Consider the following 21,473-nt stretch of genomic DNA (forward strand, 5'->3'; position numbering starts at 1 on the left):
TAGAAAACATTCAGAAGTTTTCGGTACTTAGAAAATTTCTGACGTTATCGGTACTTAGAAAAATTCTGACGATTTCGGTACTTAGAAAAATTCTGGTGATTTCGGTACTTAGAAAATTTCTGACCTTTTCGGTTCTTAGAAAAATTCTGACGAATTCGGTACTTAGAATACATTCAGAAGTTATCGATACTTAGAAAATTTCTGACTTTTTCGGTACTTAGGAAATTTCTGCCGATTTCTTTACTTAGAAAAATTCTAATGACTTCGGTACTTAGAAAAATTCTGACGATTTCGGTACTTAGAAAATTTCTGACCTTTTCGGTACTTGGAAAATTTCTGACCTTTTCGGTAATTAGAAAATTTCTGACCTTTACGGTACTTAGAAAAATTCTGACGATTTCGGTACTTAGAAAACAATCAGAAGTTTTTGGTACTAAGAAAATTTCTGTCGTTTTAGGTACTTAAAAAATTCTGATGATTTCGGTACTTAGAAACATTCAGAAGTCTTTGGTACTTAGAAAATTTCTGACCTTTACGGTACTTAGAAAAATTCTGACGATTTCGGTACTTAGAAAAATTCTGTTGATTTCGGTACTTAGAAAAATTCTGTCGATTTCGGTACTTAGAAAAGACTCGGAAGTTTTCGGTACTTAGAAAATTTCTGACGTTTTCGGTATTTAGAAAATTTCAAACGATTTCGGTACTTAGAAAAATTCAGACGATTTCGATACTTAGAAAAATTCCGACGATTTCGGTACTTAGAAAATTTCTGCCTTTTTCGGTACTTAGAAAACAATCAGAAGTTTTTGGTACTAAGAAAATTTCTGACGTTTTCGGTACTTAGAAAAATTCTGTTGATTTCGGTACTTAGAAAAATTCTGTCGATTTCGGTACTTAGAAAAGACTCGGAAGTTTTCGGTACTTAGAAAATTTCTGACGTTTTCGGTATTTAGAAAATTTCAAACGATTTCGGTACTTAGAAAAATTCAGACGATTTCGATACTTAGAAAAATTCCGACGATTTCGGTACTTAGAAAATTTCTGCCTTTTTCGGTACTTAGAAAACATTCAGAAGTTTTCGGTACTTAGAAAATTTCTGACGTTATCGGTACTTAGAAAAATTCTGACGATTTCGGTACTTAGAAAAATTCTGGTGATTTCGGTACTTAGAAAATTTCTGACCTTTTCGGTTCTTAGAAAAATTCTGACGAATTCGGTACTTAGAATACATTCAGAAGTTATCGATACTTAGAAAATTTCTGACTTTTTCGGTACTTAGGAAATTTCTGCCGATTTCTTTACTTAGAAAAATTCTAATGACTTCGGTACTTAGAAAAATTCTGACGATTTCGGTACTTAGAAAATTTCTGACCTTTTCGGTACTTGGAAAATTTCTGACCTTTTCGGTAATTAGAAAATTTCTGACCTTTACGGTACTTAGAAAAATTCTGACGATTTCGGTACTTAGAAAACAATCAGAAGTTTTTGGTACTAAGAAAATTTCTGTCGTTTTAGGTACTTAAAAAATTCTGATGATTTCGGTACTTAGAAACATTCAGAAGTCTTTGGTACTTAGAAAATTTCTGACCTTTACGGTACTTAGAAAAATTCTGACGATTTCGGTACTTAGAAAAATTCTGTTGATTTCGGTACTTAGAAAAATTCTGTCGATTTCGGTACTTAGAAAAGACTCGGAAGTTTTCGGTACTTAGAAAATTTCTGACGTTTTCGGTATTTAGAAAATTTCAAACGATTTCGGTACTTAGAAAAATTCAGACGATTTCGATACTTAGAAAAATTCCGACGATTTCGGTACTTAGAAAATTTCTGCCTTTTTCGGTACTTAGAAAACAATCAGAAGTTTTTGGTACTAAGAAAATTTCTGACGTTATCGGTACTTAGAAAAATTCTGACGATTTCGGTACTTAGAAAAATTCTGGTGATTTCGGTACTTAGAAAATTTCTGACCTTTTCGGTACTTAGAAAAATTCTGACGAATTCGGTACTTAGAATACATTCAGAAGTTATCGATACTTAGAAAATTTCTGACGATTTCGGTACTTAGAAAATTTCTGACCTTTTCGGTACTTGGAAAATTTCTGACCTTTTCGGTAATTAGAAAATTTCTGACCTTTACGGTACTTAGAAAAATTCTGACGATTTCGGTACTTAGAAAACAATCAGAAGTTTTTGATACTAAGAAAATTTCTGTCGTTTTAGGTACTTAAACAATTCTGATGATTTCGGTACTTAGAAAATTTCTGACCTTTTCGGTATTTAGAAAATTTCAAACGATTTTGGTACTTAGAAAAATTCAGACGATTTCGATACTTAGAAAAATTCCGACGATTTCGGTACTTAGAAAATTTCTGCCTTTTTCGGTACTTAGAAAACATTCAGAAGTTTTCGGTACTTATAAAATTTCTGACGTTATCGGTACTTAGAAAAATTCTGACGATTTCGGTACTTAGAAAAATTCTGGTGATTTCGGTTCTTAGAAAATTTCTGTCGTTTTCGGTACTTAGAAAAATTCTGCCGATTTCGGTACTTAGAAACATTCAGAAGTCTTTGGTACTTAGAAAATTTCTGACGTTTTCGGGACTTGGAAAATTTCTGACCTTTTCGGTAATTAGAAAATTTCTGACCTTTACGGTACTTAGAAAAATTCTGACGATTTCGGTACTTAGAAAACAATCAGAAGTTTTCGGTACTTAGATAATTTCTGACGTTTTCGTTACTTAGAAAAATTCTGCCGATTTCGGTACTTAGAAAAATTCTGTTGATTTCGGTACTTAGAAAATTTCTGACCTTTTCGGTACTTAGAAAATATCTGACGTTTTCGGTACTTAGAAAAATTCTGTCGATTTCGGTACTTCGAAAACATTCAGAAGTCTTCGGTACTTAGAAAATTTCTGACGTTTTCGGTACTTAGAAAAATTCTTACGATTTCGATACTTATTAAACATTCAGAAGTTTTCGGTACTTAGAAAAATTCTGCCGATTTCGGTACTTAGGAAATTTCTGCCGATTTCTTTACTTAGAAAAATTCTAATGACTTCGGTACTTAGAAAAATTCTGACGATTTCGGTACTTAGAAAATTTCTGACCTTTTCGGTTCTTGGAAAATTTCTGACCTTTTCGGTAATTAGAAAATTTCTGACCTTTACGGTACTTAGAAAAATTCTGACGATTTCGGTACTTAGAAAACAATCAGAAGTTTTTGGTACTAAGAAAATTTCTGTCGTTTTAGATACTTAGAAAAATTCTGATGATTTCGGTACTTAGAAAATTTCTGACGTTTTCGGGACTTGGAAAACTTCTGACCTTTTCGGTAATTAGAAAATTTCTGACATTTACGGTACTTAGAAAAATTCTGACGATTTCGGTACTTAGAAAACAATCAGAAGTTTTCGGTACTTAGATAATTTCTGACGTTTTCGTTACTTAGAAAAATTCTGCCGATTTCGGTACTTAGAAAAATTCTGTTGATTTCGGTACTTAGAAAACAATCAGAAGTTTTTGGTACTTAGAAAATTTCTGACCTTTACGGTACTTAGAAAAATTCTGACGAATTCGGTACTTAGAAAACAATCAGAAGTTTTTGGTACTAAGAAAATTTCTGTCGTTTTCGGTACTTAGAAAAATTCTGACGTTTTTGGTACTTAGAAAAATTCTGTCGATTTCAGTACTTAGAAAACATTCAGAAGTCTTCGGTACTTAGAAAATTTCTGACGTTTTCGGTACTTAGAAAAATTCTGTTGATTTCGGTACTTAGAAAAATTCTGTCGATTTCGGTACTTAGAAAAGACTCGGAAGTTTTCGGTACTTAGAAAATTTCTGACGTTTTCGGTATTTAGAAAATTTCAAACGATTTCGGTACTTAGAAAAATTCAGACGATTTCGATACTTAGAAAAATTCCGACGATTTCGGTACTTAGAAAATTTCTGCCTTTTTCGGTACTTAGAAAACATTCAGAAGTTTTCGGTACTTAGAAAATTTCTGACGTTATCGGTACTTAGAAAAATTCTGACGATTTCGGTACTTAGAAAAATTCTGGTGATTTCGGTACTTAGAAAATTTCTGACCTTTTCGGTTCTTAGAAAAATTCTGACGAATTCGGTACTTAGAATACATTCAGAAGTTATCGATACTTAGAAAATTTCTGACTTTTTCGGTACTTAGGAAATTTCTGCCGATTTCTTTACTTAGAAAAATTCTAATGACTTCGGTACTTAGAAAAATTCTGACGATTTCGGTACTTAGAAAATTTCTGACCTTTTCGGTACTTGGAAAATTTCTGACCTTTTCGGTAATTAGAAAATTTCTGACCTTTACGGTACTTAGAAAAATTCTGACGATTTCGGTACTTAGAAAACAATCAGAAGTTTTTGGTACTAAGAAAATTTCTGTCGTTTTAGGTACTTAAAAAATTCTGATGATTTCGGTACTTAGAAACATTCAGAAGTCTTTGGTACTTAGAAAATTTCTGACCTTTACGGTACTTAGAAAAATTCTGACGATTTCGGTACTTAGAAAAATTCTGTTGATTTCGGTACTTAGAAAAATTCTGTCGATTTCGGTACTTAGAAAAGACTCGGAAGTTTTCGGTACTTAGAAAATTTCTGACGTTTTCGGTATTTAGAAAATTTCAAACGATTTCGGTACTTAGAAAAATTCAGACGATTTCGATACTTAGAAAAATTCCGACGATTTCGGTACTTAGAAAATTTCTGCCTTTTTCGGTACTTAGAAAACAATCAGAAGTTTTTGGTACTAAGAAAATTTCTGACGTTATCGGTACTTAGAAAAATTCTGACGATTTCGGTACTTAGAAAAATTCTGGTGATTTCGGTACTTAGAAAATTTCTGACCTTTTCGGTACTTAGAAAAATTCTGACGAATTCGGTACTTAGAATACATTCAGAAGTTATCGATACTTAGAAAATTTCTGACGATTTCGGTACTTAGAAAATTTCTGACCTTTTCGGTACTTGGAAAATTTCTGACCTTTTCGGTAATTAGAAAATTTCTGACCTTTACGGTACTTAGAAAAATTCTGACGATTTCGGTACTTAGAAAACAATCAGAAGTTTTTGATACTAAGAAAATTTCTGTCGTTTTAGGTACTGAAAAAATTCTGATGATTTCGGTACTTAGAAAATTTCTGACCTTTTCGGTATTTAGAAAATTTCAAACGATTTTGGTACTTAGAAAAATTCAGACGATTTCGATACTTAGAAAAATTCCGACGATTTCGGTACTTAGAAAATTTCTGCCTTTTTCGGTACTTAGAAAACATTCAGAAGTTTTCGGTACTTATAAAATTTCTGACGTTATCGGTACTTAGAAAAAATTCTGACGATTTCGGTACTTAGAAAAATTCTGGTGATTTCGGTTCTTAGAAAATTTCTGTCGTTTTCGGTACTTAGAAAAATTCTGCCGATTTCGGTACTTAGAAACATTCAGAAGTCTTTGGTACTTAGAAAATTTCTGACCTTTACGGTACTTAGAAAAATTCTGACGATTTCGGTACTTAGAAAAATTCTGTTGATTTCGGTACTTAGAAAAATTCTGTCGATTTCGGTACTTAGAAAAGACTCGGAAGTTTTCGGTACTTAGAAAATTTCTGACGTTTTCGGTATTTAGAAAATTTCAAACGATTTCGGTACTTAGAAAAATTCAGACGATTTCGATACTTAGAAAAATTCCGACGATTTCGGTACTTAGAAAATTTCTGCCTTTTTCGGTACTTAGAAAACAATCAGAAGTTTTTGGTACTAAGAAAATTTCTGTCGTTTTCGGTACTTAGAAAAATTCTGATGATTTCGGTACTTAGAAAAATTCTGTTGATTTTGGTACTTAGAAAATTTTTGACCTTTTCGGTACTTAGAAAATATCTGACGTTTTTGGTACTTAGAAAAATTCTGTCGATTTCAGTACTTAGAAAACATTCAGAAGTCTTCGGTACTTAGAAAATTTCTGACGTTTTCGGTACTTAGAAAAATTCTGTTGATTTCGGTACTTAGAAAAATTCTGTCGATTTCGGTACTTAGAAAAGACTCGGAAGTTTTCGGTACTTAGAAAATTTCTGACGTTTTCGGTATTTAGAAAATTTCAAACGATTTCGGTACTTAGAAAAATTCAGACGATTTCGATACTTAGAAAAATTCCGACGATTTCGGTACTTAGAAAATTTCTGCCTTTTTCGGTACTTAGAAAACAATCAGAAGTTTTTGGTACTAAGAAAATTTCTGTCGTTTTCGGTACTTAGAAAAATTCTGATGATTTCGGTACTTAGAAAAATTCTGTTGATTTTGGTACTTAGAAAATTTTTGACCTTTTCGGTACTTAGAAAATATCTGACGTTTTCGGTACTTAGAAAAATTCTGTCGAATTCAATACTTAGAAAACATTCAGAAGTCTTCGGTACTTAGAAAATTTCTGACGTTTTCGGTACTTAGAAAAATTCTGTTGATTTCGGTACTTAGAAAAATTCTGTCGATTTCGGTACTTAGAAAAGACTCGGAAGTTTTCGGTACTTAGAAAATTTCTGACGTTTTCGGTATTTAGAAAATTTCAAACGATTTCGGTACTTAGAAAAATTCAGACGATTTCGATACTTAGAAAAATTCCGACGATTTCGGTACTTAGAAAATTTCTGCCTTTTTCGGTACTTAGAAAACATTCAGAAGTTTTCGGTACTTAGAAAATTTCTGACGTTATCGGTACTTAGAAAAATTCTGACGATTTCGGTACTTAGAAAAATTCTGGTGATTTCGGTACTTAGAAAATTTCTGACCTTTTCGGTACTTAGAAAAATTCTGACGAATTCGGTACTTAGAATACATTCAGAAGTTATCGATACTTAGAAAATTTCTGACGATTTCGGTACTTAGAAAATTTCTGACCTTTTCGGTACTTGGAAAATTTCTGACCTTTTCGGTAATTAGAAAATTTCTGACCTTTACGGTACTTAGAAAAATTCTGACGATTTCGGTACTTAGAAAACAATCAGAAGTTTTTGGTACTAAGAAAATTTCTGTCGTTTTAGGTACTTAAAAAATTCTGATGATTTCGGTACTTAGAAAATTTCTGACCTTTTCGGTATTTAGAAAATTTCAAACGATTTTGGTACTTAGAAAAATTCAGACGATTTCGATACTTAGAAAAATTCCGACGATTTCGGTACTTAGAAAATTTCTGCCTTTTTCGGTACTTAGAAAACATTCAGAAGTTTTCGGTACTTATAAAATTTCTGACGTTATCGGTACTTAGAAAAATTCTGACGATTTCGGTACTTAGAAAAATTCTGGTGATTTCGGTTCTTAGAAAATTTCTGTCGTTTTCGGTACTTAGAAAAATTCTGCCGATTTCGGTACTTAGAAAAATTCTGACGATTTCGGTACTTAGAAAATTTCTGACCTTTTCGGTACTTGGAAAATTTCTGACCTTTTCGGTAATTAGAAAATTTCTGACCTTTACGGTACTTAGAAAAATTCTGACGATTTCGGTACTTAGAAAACAATCAGAAGTTTTTGGTACTAAGAAAATTTCTGTCGTTTTAGGTACTTAGAAAAATTCTGATGATTTCGGTACTTAGAAAAATTCTGGTGATTTCGGTACTTAGTAAATTTCTGACCTTTTCGGTACTTAGAAAAATTCTGACGAATTCGGTACTTAGAATACATTCAGAAGTTATCGATACTTAGAAAATTTCTGACTTTTTCGGTACTTAGGAAATTTCTGCCGATTTCTTTACTTAGAAAAATTCTAATGACTTCGGTACTTAGAAAAATTCTGACGATTTCGGTACTTAGAAAATTTCTGACCTTTTCGGTACTTGGAAAATTTCTGACCTTTTCGGTAATTAGAAAATTTCTGACCTTTACGGTACTTAGAAAAATTCTGACGATTTCGGTACTTAGAAAACAATCAGAAGTTTTTGATACTAAGAAAATTTCTGTCGTTTTAGGTACTTAAACAATTCTGATGATTTCGGTACTTAGAAAATTTCTGACCTTTTCGGTATTTAGAAAATTTCAAACGATTTTGGTACTTAGAAAAATTCAGACGATTTCGATACTTAGAAAAATTCCGACGATTTCGGTACTTAGAAAATTTCTGCCTTTTTCGGTACTTAGAAAACATTCAGAAGTTTTCGGTACTTATAAAATTTCTGACGTTATCGGTACTTAGAAAAATTCTGACGATTTCGGTACTTAGAAAAATTCTGGTGATTTCGGTTCTTAGAAAATTTCTGTCGTTTTCGGTACTTAGAAAAATTCTGCCGATTTCGGTACTTAGAAACATTCAGAAGTCTTTGGTACTTAGAAAATTTCTGACGTTTTCGGGACTTGGAAAATTTCTGACCTTTTCGGTAATTAGAAAATTTCTGACCTTTACGGTACTTAGAAAAATTCTGACGATTTCGGTACTTAGAAAACAATCAGAAGTTTTCGGTACTTAGATAATTTCTGACGTTTTCGTTACTTAGAAAAATTCTGCCGATTTCGGTACTTAGAAAAATTCTGTTGATTTCGGTACTTAGAAAATTTCTGACCTTTTCGGTACTTAGAAAATATCTGACGTTTTCGGTACTTAGAAAAATTCTGTCGATTTCGGTACTTCGAAAACATTCAGAAGTCTTCGGTACTTAGAAAATTTCTGACGTTTTCGGTACTTAGAAAAATTCTTACGATTTCGATACTTATTAAACATTCAGAAGTTTTCGGTACTTAGAAAAATTCTGCCGATTTCGGTACTTAGGAAATTTCTGCCGATTTCTTTACTTAGAAAAATTCTAATGACTTCGGTACTTAGAAAAATTCTGACGATTTCGGTACTTAGAAAATTTCTGACCTTTTCGGTTCTTGGAAAATTTCTGACCTTTTCGGTAATTAGAAAATTTCTGACCTTTACGGTACTTAGAAAAATTCTGACGATTTCGGTACTTAGAAAACAATCAGAAGTTTTTGGTACTAAGAAAATTTCTGTCGTTTTAGATACTTAGAAAAATTCTGATGATTTCGGTACTTAGAAAATTTCTGACGTTTTCGGGACTTGGAAAACTTCTGACCTTTTCGGTAATTAGAAAATTTCTGACCTTTACGGTACTTAGAAAAATTCTGACGATTTCGGTACTTAGAAAACAATCAGAAGTTTTCGGTACTTAGATAATTTCTGACGTTTTCGTTACTTAGAAAAATTCTGCCGATTTCGGTACTTAGAAAAATTCTGTTGATTTCGGTACTTAGAAAACAATCAGAAGTTTTTGGTACTTAGAAAATTTCTGACCTTTACGGTACTTAGAAAAATTCTGACGAATTCGGTACTTAGAAAACAATCAGAAGTTTTTGGTACTAAGAAAATTTCTGTCGTTTTCGGTACTTAGAAAAATTCTGATGATTTCGGTACTTAGAAAAATTCTGTTGATTTTGGTACTTAGAAAATTTTTGACCTTTTCGGTACTTAGAAAATATCTGACGTTTTTGGTACTTAGAAAAATTCTGTCGATTTCAGTACTTAGAAAACATTCAGAAGTCTTCGGTACTTAGAAAATTTCTGACGTTTTCGGTACTTAGAAAAATTCTGTTGATTTCGGTACTTAGAAAAATTCTGTCGATTTCGGTACTTAGAAAAGACTCGGAAGTTTTCGGTACTTAGAAAATTTCTGACGTTTTCGGTATTTAGAAAATTTCAAACGATTTCGGTACTTAGAAAAATTCAGACGATTTCGATACTTAGAAAAATTCCGACGATTTCGGTACTTAGAAAATTTCTGCCTTTTTCGGTACTTAGAAAACATTCAGAAGTTTTCGGTACTTAGAAAATTTCTGACGTTATCGGTACTTAGAAAAATTCTGACGATTTCGGTACTTAGAAAAATTCTGGTGATTTCGGTACTTAGAAAATTTCTGACCTTTTCGGTTCTTAGAAAAATTCTGACGAATTCGGTACTTAGAATACATTCAGAAGTTATCGATACTTAGAAAATTTCTGACTTTTTCGGTACTTAGGAAATTTCTGCCGATTTCTTTACTTAGAAAAATTCTAATGACTTCGGTACTTAGAAAAATTCTGACGATTTCGGTACTTAGAAAATTTCTGACCTTTTCGGTACTTGGAAAATTTCTGACCTTTTCGGTAATTAGAAAATTTCTGACCTTTACGGTACTTAGAAAAATTCTGACGATTTCGGTACTTAGAAAACAATCAGAAGTTTTTGGTACTAAGAAAATTTCTGTCGTTTTAGGTACTTAAAAAATTCTGATGATTTCGGTACTTAGAAACATTCAGAAGTCTTTGGTACTTAGAAAATTTCTGAACTTTACGGTACTTAGAAAAATTCTGACGATTTCGGTACTTAGAAAAATTCTGTTGATTTCGGTACTTAGAAAAATTCTGTCGATTTCGGTACTTAGAAAAGACTCGGAAGTTTTCGGTACTTAGAAAATTTCTGACGTTTTCGGTATTTAGAAAATTTCAAACGATTTCGGTACTTAGAAAAATTCAGACGATTTCGATACTTAGAAAAATTCCGACGATTTCGGTACTTAGAAAATTTCTGCCTTTTTCGGTACTTAGAAAACAATCAGAAGTTTTTGGTACTAAGAAAATTTCTGTCGTTTTCGGTACTTAGAAAAATTCTGATGATTTCGGTACTTAGAAAAATTCTGTTGATTTTGGTACTTAGAAAATTTTTGACCTTTTCGGTACTTAGAAAATATCTGACGTTTTTGGTACTTAGAAAAATTCTGTCGATTTCAGTACTTAGAAAACATTCAGAAGTCTTCGGTACTTAGAAAATTTCTGACGTTTTCGGTACTTAGAAAAATTCTGTTGATTTCGGTACTTAGAAAAATTCTGTCGATTTCGGTACTTAGAAAAGACTCGGAAGTTTTCGGTACTTAGAAAATTTCTGACGTTTTCGGTATTTAGAAAATTTCAAACGATTTCGGTACTTAGAAAAATTCAGACGATTTCGATACTTAGAAAAATTCCGACGATTTCGGTACTTAGAAAATTTCTGCCTTTTTCGGTACTTAGAAAACAATCAGAAGTTTTTGGTACTAAGAAAATTTCTGTCGTTTTCGGTACTTAGAAAAATTCTGATGATTTCGGTACTTAGAAAAATTCTGTTGATTTTGGTACTTAGAAAATTTTTGACCTTTTCGGTACTTAGAAAATATCTGACGTTTTCGGTACTTAGAAAAATTCTGTCGATTTCAATACTTAGAAAACATTCAGAAGTCTTCGGTACTTAGAAAATTTCTGACGTTTTCGGTACTTAGAAAAATTCTGTTGATTTCGGTACTTAGAAAAATTCTGTCGATTTCGGTACTTAGAAAAGACTCGGAAGTTTTCGGTACTTAGAAAATTTCTGACGTTTTCGGTATTTAGAAAATTTCAAACGATTTCGGTACTTAGAAAAATTCAGACGATTTCGATACTTAGAAAAATTCCGACGATTTCGGTACTTAGAAAATTTCTGCCTTTTTCGGTACTTAGAAAACATTCAGAAGTTTTCGGTACTTATAAAATTTCTGACGTTATCGGTACTTAGAAAAATTCTGACGATTTCGGTACTTAGAAAAATTCTGGTGATTTCGGTTCTTAGAAAATTTCTGTCGTTTTCGGTACTTAGAAAAATTCTGCCGATTTCGGTACTTAGAAACATTCAGAAGTCTTTGGTACTTAGAAAATTTCTGACGTTTTCGGGACTTGGAAAATTTCTGACCTTTTCGGTAATTAGAAAATTTCTGACCTTTACGGTACTTAGAAAAATTCTGACGATTTCGGTACTTAGAAAACAATCAGAAGTTTTCGGTACTTAGATAATTTCTGACGTTTTCGTTACTTAGAAAAATTCTGCCGATTTCGGTACTTAGAAAAATTCTGTTGATTTCGGTACTTAGAAAATTTCTGACCTTTTCGGTACTTAGAAAATATCTGACGTTTTCGGTACTTAGAAAAATTCTGTCGATTTCGGTACTTCGAAAACATTCAGAAGTCTTCGGTACTTAGAAAATTTCTGACGTTTTCGGTACTTAGAAAAATTCTTACGATTTCGATACTTATTAAACATTCAGAAGTTTTCGGTACTTAGAAAAATTCTGCCGATTTCGGTACTTAGGAAATTTCTGCCGATTTCTTTACTTAGAAAAATTCTAATGACTTCGGTACTTAGAAAAATTCTGACGATTTCGGTACTTAGAAAATTTCTGACCTTTTCGGTTCTTGGAAAATTTCTGACCTTTTCGGTAATTAGAAAATTTCTGACCTTTACGGTACTTAGAAAAATTCTGACGATTTCGGTACTTAGAAAACAATCAGAAGTTTTTGGTACTAAGAAAATTTCTGTCGTTTTAGATACTTAGAAAAATTCTGATGATTTCGGTACTTAGAAAATTTCTGACGTTTTCGGGACTTGGAAAACTTCTGACCTTTTCGGTAATTAGAAAATTTCTGACCTTTACGGTACTTAGAAAAATTCTGACGATTTCGGTACTTAGAAAACAATCAGAAGTTTTCGGTACTTAGATAATTTCTGACGTTTTCGTTACTTAGAAAAATTCTGCCGATTTCGGTACTTAGAAAAATTCTGTTGATTTCGGTACTTAGAAAACAATCAGAAGTTTTTGGTACTTAGAAAATTTCTGTCGTTTTAGGTACTTAAAAAATTCTGATGATTTCGGTACTTAGAAACATTCAGAAGTCTTTGGTACTTAGAAAATTTCTGACCTTTACGGTACTTAGAAAAATTCTGACGATTTCGGTACTTAGAAAAATTCTGTTGATTTCGGTACTTAGAAAAATTCTGTCGATTTCGGTACTTAGAAAAGACTCGGAAGTTTTCGGTACTTAGAAAATTTCTGACGTTTTCGGTATTTAGAAAATTTCAAACGATTTCGGTACTTAGAAAAATTCAGACGATTTCGATACTTAGAAAAATTCCGACGATTTCGGTACTTAGAAAATTTCTGCCTTTTTCGGTACTTAGAAAACAATCAGAAGTTTTTGGTACTAAGAAAATTTCTGTCGTTTTCGGTACTTAGAAAAATTCTGATGATTTCGGTACTTAGAAAAATTCTGTTGATTTTGGTACTTAGAAAATTTTTGACCTTTTCGGTACTTAGAAAATATCTGACGTTTTTGGTACTTAGAAAAATTCTGTCGATTTCAGTACTTAGAAAACATTCAGAAGTCTTCGGTACTTAGAAAATTTCTGACGTTTTCGGTACTTAGAAAAATTCTGTTGATTTCGGTACTTAGAAAAATTCTGTCGATTTCGGTACTTAGAAAAGACTCGGAAGTTTTCGGTACTTAGAAAATTTCTGACGTTTTCGGTATTTAGAAAATTTCAAACGATTTCGGTACTTAGAAAAATTCAGACGATTTCGATACTTAGAAAAATTCCGACGATTTCGGTACTTAGAAAATTTCTGCCTTTTTCGGTACTTAGAAAACAATCAGAAGTTTTTGGTACTAAGAAAATTTCTGTCGTTTTCGGTACTTAGAAAAATTCTGATGATTTCGGTACTTAGAAAAATTCTGTTGATTTTGGTACTTAGAAAATTTTTGACCTTTTCGGTACTTAGAAAATATCTGACGTTTTCGGTACTTAGAAAAATTCTGTCGATTTCAATACTTAGAAAACATTCAGAAGTCTTCGGTACTTAGAAAATTTCTGACGTTTTCGGTACTTAGAAAAATTCTGTTGATTTCGGTACTTAGAAAAATTCTGTCGATTTCGGTACTTAGAAAAGACTCGGAAGTTTTCGGTACTTAGAAAATTTCTGACGTTTTCGGTATTTAGAAAATTTCAAACGATTTCGGTACTTAGAAAAATTCAGACGATTTCGATACTTAGAAAAATTCCGACGATTTCGGTACTTAGAAAATTTCTGCCTTTTTCGGTACTTAGAAAACATTCAGAAGTTTTCGGTACTTATAAAATTTCTGACGTTATCGGTACTTAGAAAAATTCTGACGATTTCGGTACTTAGAAAAATTCTGGTGATTTCGGTTCTTAGAAAATTTCTGTCGTTTTCGGTACTTAGAAAAATTCTGCCGATTTCGGTACTTAGAAACATTCAGAAGTCTTTGGTACTTAGAAAATTTCTGACGTTTTCGGGACTTGGAAAATTTCTGACCTTTTCGGTAATTAGAAAATTTCTGACCTTTACGGTACTTAGAAAAATTCTGACGATTTCGGTACTTAGAAAACAATCAGAAGTTTTCGGTACTTAGATAATTTCTGACGTTTTCGTTACTTAGAAAAATTCTGCCGATTTCGGTACTTAGAAAAATTCTGTTGATTTCGGTACTTAGAAAATTTCTGACCTTTTCGGTACTTAGAAAATATCTGACGTTTTCGGTACTTAGAAAAATTCTGTCGATTTCGGTACTTCGAAAACATTCAGAAGTCTTCGGTACTTAGAAAATTTCTGACGTTTTCGGTACTTAGAAAAATTCTTACGATTTCGATACTTATTAAACATTCAGAAGTTTTCGGTACTTAGAAAAATTCTGCCGATTTCGGTACTTAGGAAATTTCTGCCGATTTCTTTACTTAGAAAAATTCTAATGACTTCGGTACTTAGAAAAATTCTGACGATTTCGGTACTTAGAAAATTTCTGACCTTTTCGGTTCTTGGAAAATTTCTGACCTTTTCGGTAATTAGAAAATTTCTGACCTTTACGGTACTTAGAAAAATTCTGACGATTTCGGTACTTAGAAAACAATCAGAAGTTTTTGGTACTAAGAAAATTTCTGTCGTTTTAGATACTTAGAAAAATTCTGATGATTTCGGTACTTAGAAAATTTCTGACGTTTTCGGGACTTGGAAAACTTCTGACCTTTTCGGTAATTAGAAAATTTCTGACCTTTACGGTACTTAGAAAAATTCTGACGATTTCGGTACTTAGAAAACAATCAGAAGTTTTCGGTACTTAGATAATTTCTGACGTTTTCGTTACTTAGAAAAATTCTGCCGATTTCGGTACTTAGAAAAATTCTGTTGATTTCGGTACTTAGAAAACAATCAGAAGTTTTTGGTACTTAGAAAATTTCTGACCTTTACGGTACTTAGAAAAATTCTGACGAATTCGGTACTTAGAAAACAATCAGAAGTTTTTGGTACTAAGAAAATTTCTGTCGTTTTCGGTACTTAGAAAAATTCTGATGATTTCGGTACTTAGAAAAATTCTGTTGATTTTGGTACTTAGAAAATTTTTGACCTTTTCGGTACTTAGAAAATATCTGACGTTTTTGGTACTTAGAAAAATTCTGTCGATTTCAGTACTTAGAAAACATTCAGAAGTCTTCGGTACTTAGAAAATTTCTGACGTTTTCGGTACTTAGAAAAATTCTGTTGATTTCGGTACTTAGAAAAATTCTGTCGATTTCGGTACTTAGAAAAGACTCGGAAGTTTTCGGTACTTAGAAAATTTCTGACGTTTTCGGTATTTAGAAAATTTCAAACGATTTCGGTACTTAGAAAAATTCAGACGATTTCGATACTTAGAAAAATTCCGACGATTTCGGTACTTAGAAAATTTCTGCCTTTTTCGGTACTTAGAAAACATTCAGAAGTTTTCGGTACTTAGAAAATTTCTGACGTTATCGGTACTTAGAAAAATTCTGACGATTTCGGTACTTAGAAAAATTCTGGTGATTTCGGTACTTAGAAAATTTCTGACCTTTTCGGTTCTTAGAAAAATTCTGACGAATTCGGTACTTAGAATACATTCAGAAGTTATCGATACTTAGAAAATTTCTGACTTTTTCGGTACTTAGGAAATTTCTGCCGATTTCTTTACTTAGAAAAATTCTAATGACTTCGGTACTTAGAAAAATTCTGACGATTTCGGTACTTAGAAAATTTCTGACCTTTTCGGTACTTGGAAAATTTCTGACCTTTTCGGTAATTAGAAAATTTCTGACCTTTACGGTACTTAGAAAAATTCTGACGATTTCGGTACTTAGAAAACAATCAGAAGTTTTTGGTACTAAGAAAATTTCTGTCGTTTTAGGTACTTAAAAAATTCTGATGATTTCGGTACTTAGAAACATTCAGAAGTCTTTGGTACTTAGAAAATTTCTGACCTTTACGGTACTTAGAAAAATTCTGACGATTTCGGTACTTAGAAAAATTCTGTTGATTTCGGTACTTAGAAAAATTCTGTCGATTTCGGTACTTAGAAAAGACTCGGAAGTTTTCGGTACTTAGAAAATTTCTGACGTTTTCGGTATTTAGAAAATTTCAAACGATTTCGGTACTTAGAAAAATTCAGACGATTTCGATACTTAGAAAAATTCCGACGATTTCGGTACTTAGAAAATTTCTGCCTTTTTCGGTACTTAGAAAACAATCAGAAGTTTTTGGTACTAAGAAAATTTCTGTCGTTTTCGGTACTTAGAAAAATTCTGATGATTTCGGTACTTAGAAAAATTCTGTTGATTTTGGTACTTAGAAAATTTTTGACCTTTTCGGTACTTAGAAAATATCTGACGTTTTTGGTACTTAGAAAAATTCTGTCGATTTCAGTACTTAGAAAACATTCAGAAGTCTTCGGTACTTAGAAAATTTCTGACGTTTTCGGTACTTAGAAAAATTCTGTTGATTTCGGTACTTAGAAAAATTCTGTCGATTTCGGTACTTAGAAAAGACTCGGAAGTTTTCGGTACTTAGAAAATTTCTGACGTTTTCGGTATTTAGAAAATTTCAAACGATTTCGGTACTTAGAAAAATTCAGACGATTTCGATACTTAGAAAAATTCCGACGATTTCGGTACTTAGAAAATTTCTGCCTTTTTCGGTACTTAGAAAACAATCAGAAGTTTTTGGTACTAAGAAAATTTCTGTCGTTTTCGGTACTTAGAAAAATTCTGATGATTTCGGTACTTAGAAAAATTCTGTTGATTTTGGTACTTAGAAAATTTTTGACCTTTTCGGTACTTAGAAAATATCTGACGTTTTCGGTACTTAGAAAAATTCTGTCGATTTCAATACTTAGAAAACATTCAGAAGTCTTCGGTACTTAGAAAATTTCTGACGTTTTCGGTACTTAGAAAAATTCTGTTGATTTCGGTACTTAGAAAAATTCTGTCGATTTCGGTACTTAGAAAAGACTCGGAAGTTTTCGGTACTTAGAAAATTTCTGACGTTTTCGGTATTTAGAAAATTTCAAACGATTTCGGTACTTAGAAAAATTCAGACGATTTCGATACTTAGAAAAATTCCGACGATTTCGGTACTTAGAAAATTTCTGCCTTTTTCGGTACTTAGAAAACATTCAGAAGTTTTCGGTACTTATAAAATTTCTGACGTTATCGGTACTTAGAAAAATTCTGACGATTTCGGTACTTAGAAAAATTCTGGTGATTTCGGTTCTTAGAAAATTTCTGTCGTTTTCGGTACTTAGAAAAATTCTGCCGATTTCGGTACTTAGAAACATTCAGAAGTCTTTGGTACTTAGAAAATTTCTGACGTTTTCGGGACTTGGAAAATTTCTGACCTTTTCGGTAATTAGAAAATTTCTGACCTTTACGGTACTTAGAAAAATTCTGACGATTTCGGTACTTAGAAAACAATCAGAAGTTTTCGGTACTTAGATAATTTCTGACGTTTTCGTTACTTAGAAAAATTCTGCCGATTTCGGTACTTAGAAAAATTCTGTTGATTTCGGTACTTAGAAAATTTCTGACCTTTTCGGTACTTAGAAAATATCTGACGTTTTCGGTACTTAGAAAAATTCTGTCGATTTCGGTACTTCGAAAACATTCAGAAGTCTTCGGTACTTAGAAAATTTCTGACGTTTTCGGTACTTAGAAAAATTCTTACGATTTCGATACTTATTAAACATTCAGAAGTTTTCGGTACTTAGAAAAATTCTGCCGATTTCGGTACTTAGGAAATTTCTGCCGATTTCTTTACTTAGAAAAATTCTAATGACTTCGGTACTTAGAAAAATTCTGACGATTTCGGTACTTAGAAAATTTCTGACCTTTTCGGTTCTTGGAAAATTTCTGACCTTTTCGGTAATTAGAAAATTTCTGACCTTTACGGTACTTAGAAAAATTCTGACGATTTCGGTACTTAGAAAACAATCAGAAGTTTTTGGTACTAAGAAAATTTCTGTCGTTTTAGATACTTAGAAAAATTCTGATGATTTCGGTACTTAGAAAATTTCTGACGTTTTCGGGACTTGGAAAACTTCTGACCTTTTCGGTAATTAGAAAATTTCTGACCTTTACGGTACTTAGAAAAATTCTGACGATTTCGGTACTTAGAAAACAATCAGAAGTTTTCGGTACTTAGATAATTTCTGACGTTTTCGTTACTTAGAAAAATTCTGCCGATTTCGGTACTTAGAAAAATTCTGTTGATTTCGGTACTTAGAAAACAATCAGAAGTTTTTGGTACTTAGAAAATTTCTGACCTTTACGGTACTTAGAAAAATTCTGACGAATTCGGTACTTAGAAAACAATCAGAAGTTTTTGGTACTAAGAAAATTTCTGTCGTTTTCGGTACTTAGAAAAATTCTGATGATTTCGGTACTTAGAAAAATTCTGTTGATTTTGGTACTTAGAAAATTTTTGACCTTTTCGGTACTTAGAAAATATCTGACGTTTTTGGTACTTAGAAAAATTCTGTCGATTTCAGTACTTAGAAAACATTCAGAAGTCTTCGGTACTTAGAAAATTTCTGACGTTTTCGGTACTTAGAAAAATTCTGTTGATTTCGGTACTTAGAAAAATTCTGTCGATTTCGGTACTTAGAAAAGACTCGGAAGTTTTCGGTACTTAGAAAATTTCTGACGTTTTCGGTATTTAGAAAATTTCAAACGATTTCGGTACTTAGAAAAATTCAGACGATTTCGATACTTAGAAAAATTCCGACGATTTCGGTACTTAGAAAATTTCTGCCTTTTTCGGTACTTAGAAAACATTCAGAAGTTTTCGGTACTTAGAAAATTTCTGACGTTATCGGTACTTAGAAAAATTCTGACGATTTCGGTACTTAGAAAAATTCTGGTGATTTCGGTACTTAGAAAATTTCTGACCTTTTCGGTTCTTAGAAAAATTCTGACGAATTCGGTACTTAGAATACATTCAGAAGTTATCGATACTTAGAAAATTTCTGACTTTTTCGGTACTTAGGAAATTTCTGCCGATTTCTTTACTTAGAAAAATTCTAATGACTTCGGTACTTAGAAAAATTCTGACGATTTCGGTACTTAGAAAATTTCTGACCTTTTCGGTACTTGGAAAATTTCTGACCTTTTCGGTAATTAGAAAATTTCTGACCTTTACGGTACTTAGAAAAATTCTGACGATTTCGGTACTTAGAAAACAATCAGAAGTTTTTGGTACTAAGAAAATTTCTGTCGTTTTAGGTACTTAAAAAATTCTGATGATTTCGGTACTTAGAAACATTCAGAAGTCTTTGGTACTTAGAAAATTTCTGACCTTTACGGTACTTAGAAAAATTCTGACGATTTCGGTACTTAGAAAAATTCTGTTGATTTCGGTACTTAGAAAAATTCTGTCGATTTCGGTACTTAGAAAAGACTCGGAAGTTTTCGGTACTTAGAAAATTTCTGACGTTTTCGGTATTTAGAAAATTTCAAACGATTTCGGTACTTAGAAAAATTCAGACGATTTCGATACTTAGAAAAATTCCGACGATTTCGGTACTTAGAAAATTTCTGCCTTTTTCGGTACTTAGAAAACAATCAGAAGTTTTTGGTACTAAGAAAATTTCTGTCGTTTTCGGTACTTAGAAAAATTCTGATGATTTCGGTACTTAGAAAAATTCTGTTGATTTTGGTACTTAGAAAATTTTTGACCTTTTCGGTACTTAGAAAATATCTGACGTTTTTGGTACTTAGAAAAATTCTGTCGATTTCAGTACTTAGAAAACATTCAGAAGTCTTCGGTACTTAGAAAATTTCTGACGTTTTCGGTACTTAGAAAAATTCTGTTGATTTCGGTACTTAGAAAAATTCTGTCGATTTCGGTACTTAGAAAAGACTCGGAAGTTTTCGGTACTTAGAAAATTTCTGACGTTTTCGGTATTTAGAAAATTTCAAACGATTTCGGTACTTAGAAAAATTCAGACGATTTCGATACTTAGAAAAATTCCGACGATTTCGGTACTTAGAAAATTTCTGCCTTTTTCGGTACTTAGAAAACAATCAGAAGTTTTTGGTACTAAGAAAATTTCTGTCGTTTTCGGTACTTAGAAAAATTCTGATGATTTCGGTACTTAGAAAAATTCTGTTGATTTTGGTACTTAGAAAATTTTTGACCTTTTCGGTACTTAGAAAATATCTGACGTTTTCGGTACTTAGAAAAATTCTGTCGATTTCAATACTTAGAAAACATTCAGAAGTCTTCGGTACTTAGAAAATTTCTGACGTTTTCGGTACTTAGAAAAATTCTGTTGATTTCGGTACTTAGAAAAATTCTGTCGATTTCGGTACTTAGAAAAGACTCGGAAGTTTTCGGTACTTAGAAAATTTCTGACGTTTTCGGTATTTAGAAAATTTCAAACGATTTCGGTACTTAGAAAAATTCAGACGATTTCGATACTTAGAAAAATTCCGACGATTTCGGTACTTAGAAAATTTCTGCCTTTTTCGGTACTTAGAAAACATTCAGAAGTTTTCGGTACTTAGAAAATTTCTGACGTTATCGGTACTTAGAAAAATTCTGACGATTTCGGTACTTAGAAAAATTCTGGTGATTTCGGTACTTAGAAAATTTCTGACCTTTTCGGTACTTAGAAAAATTCTGACGAATTCGGTACTTAGAATACATTCAGAAGTTATCGATACTTAGAAAATTTCTGACGATTTCGGTACTTAGAAAATTTCTGACCTTTTCGGTACTTGGAAAATTTCTGACCTTTTCGGTAATTAGAAAATTTCTGACCTTTACGGTACTTAGAAAAATTCTGACGATTTCGGTACTTAGAAAACAATCAGAAGTTTTTGGTACTAAGAAAATTTCTGTCGTTTTAGGTACTTAAAAAATTCTGATGATTTCGGTACTTAGAAAATTTCTGACCTTTTCGGTATTTAGAAAATTTCAAACGATTTTGGTACTTAGAAAAATTCAGACGATTTCGATACTTAGAAAAATTCCGACGATTTCGGTACTTAGAAAATTTCTGCCTTTTTCGGTACTTAGAAAACATTCAGAAGTTTTCGGTACTTATAAAATTTCTGACGTTATCGGTACTTAGAAAAATTCTGACGATTTCGGTACTTAGAAAAATTCTGGTGATTTCGGTTCTTAGAAAATTTCTGTCGTTTTCGGTACTTAGAAAAATTCTGCCGATTTCGGTACTTAGAAAAATTCTGACGATTTCGGTACTTAGAAAATTTCTGACCTTTTCGGTACTTGGAAAATTTCTGACCTTTTCGGTAATTAGAAAATTTCTGACCTTTACGGTACTTAGA

Source organism: Parasteatoda tepidariorum, chromosome 1 (genome assembly GCF_982258835.1).
Source record: "Parasteatoda tepidariorum strain Cologne lab strain chromosome 1, Ptep-v5.0, whole genome shotgun sequence".
In the NCBI taxonomy this organism is placed as follows: domain Eukaryota; kingdom Metazoa; phylum Arthropoda; class Arachnida; order Araneae; family Theridiidae; genus Parasteatoda; species Parasteatoda tepidariorum.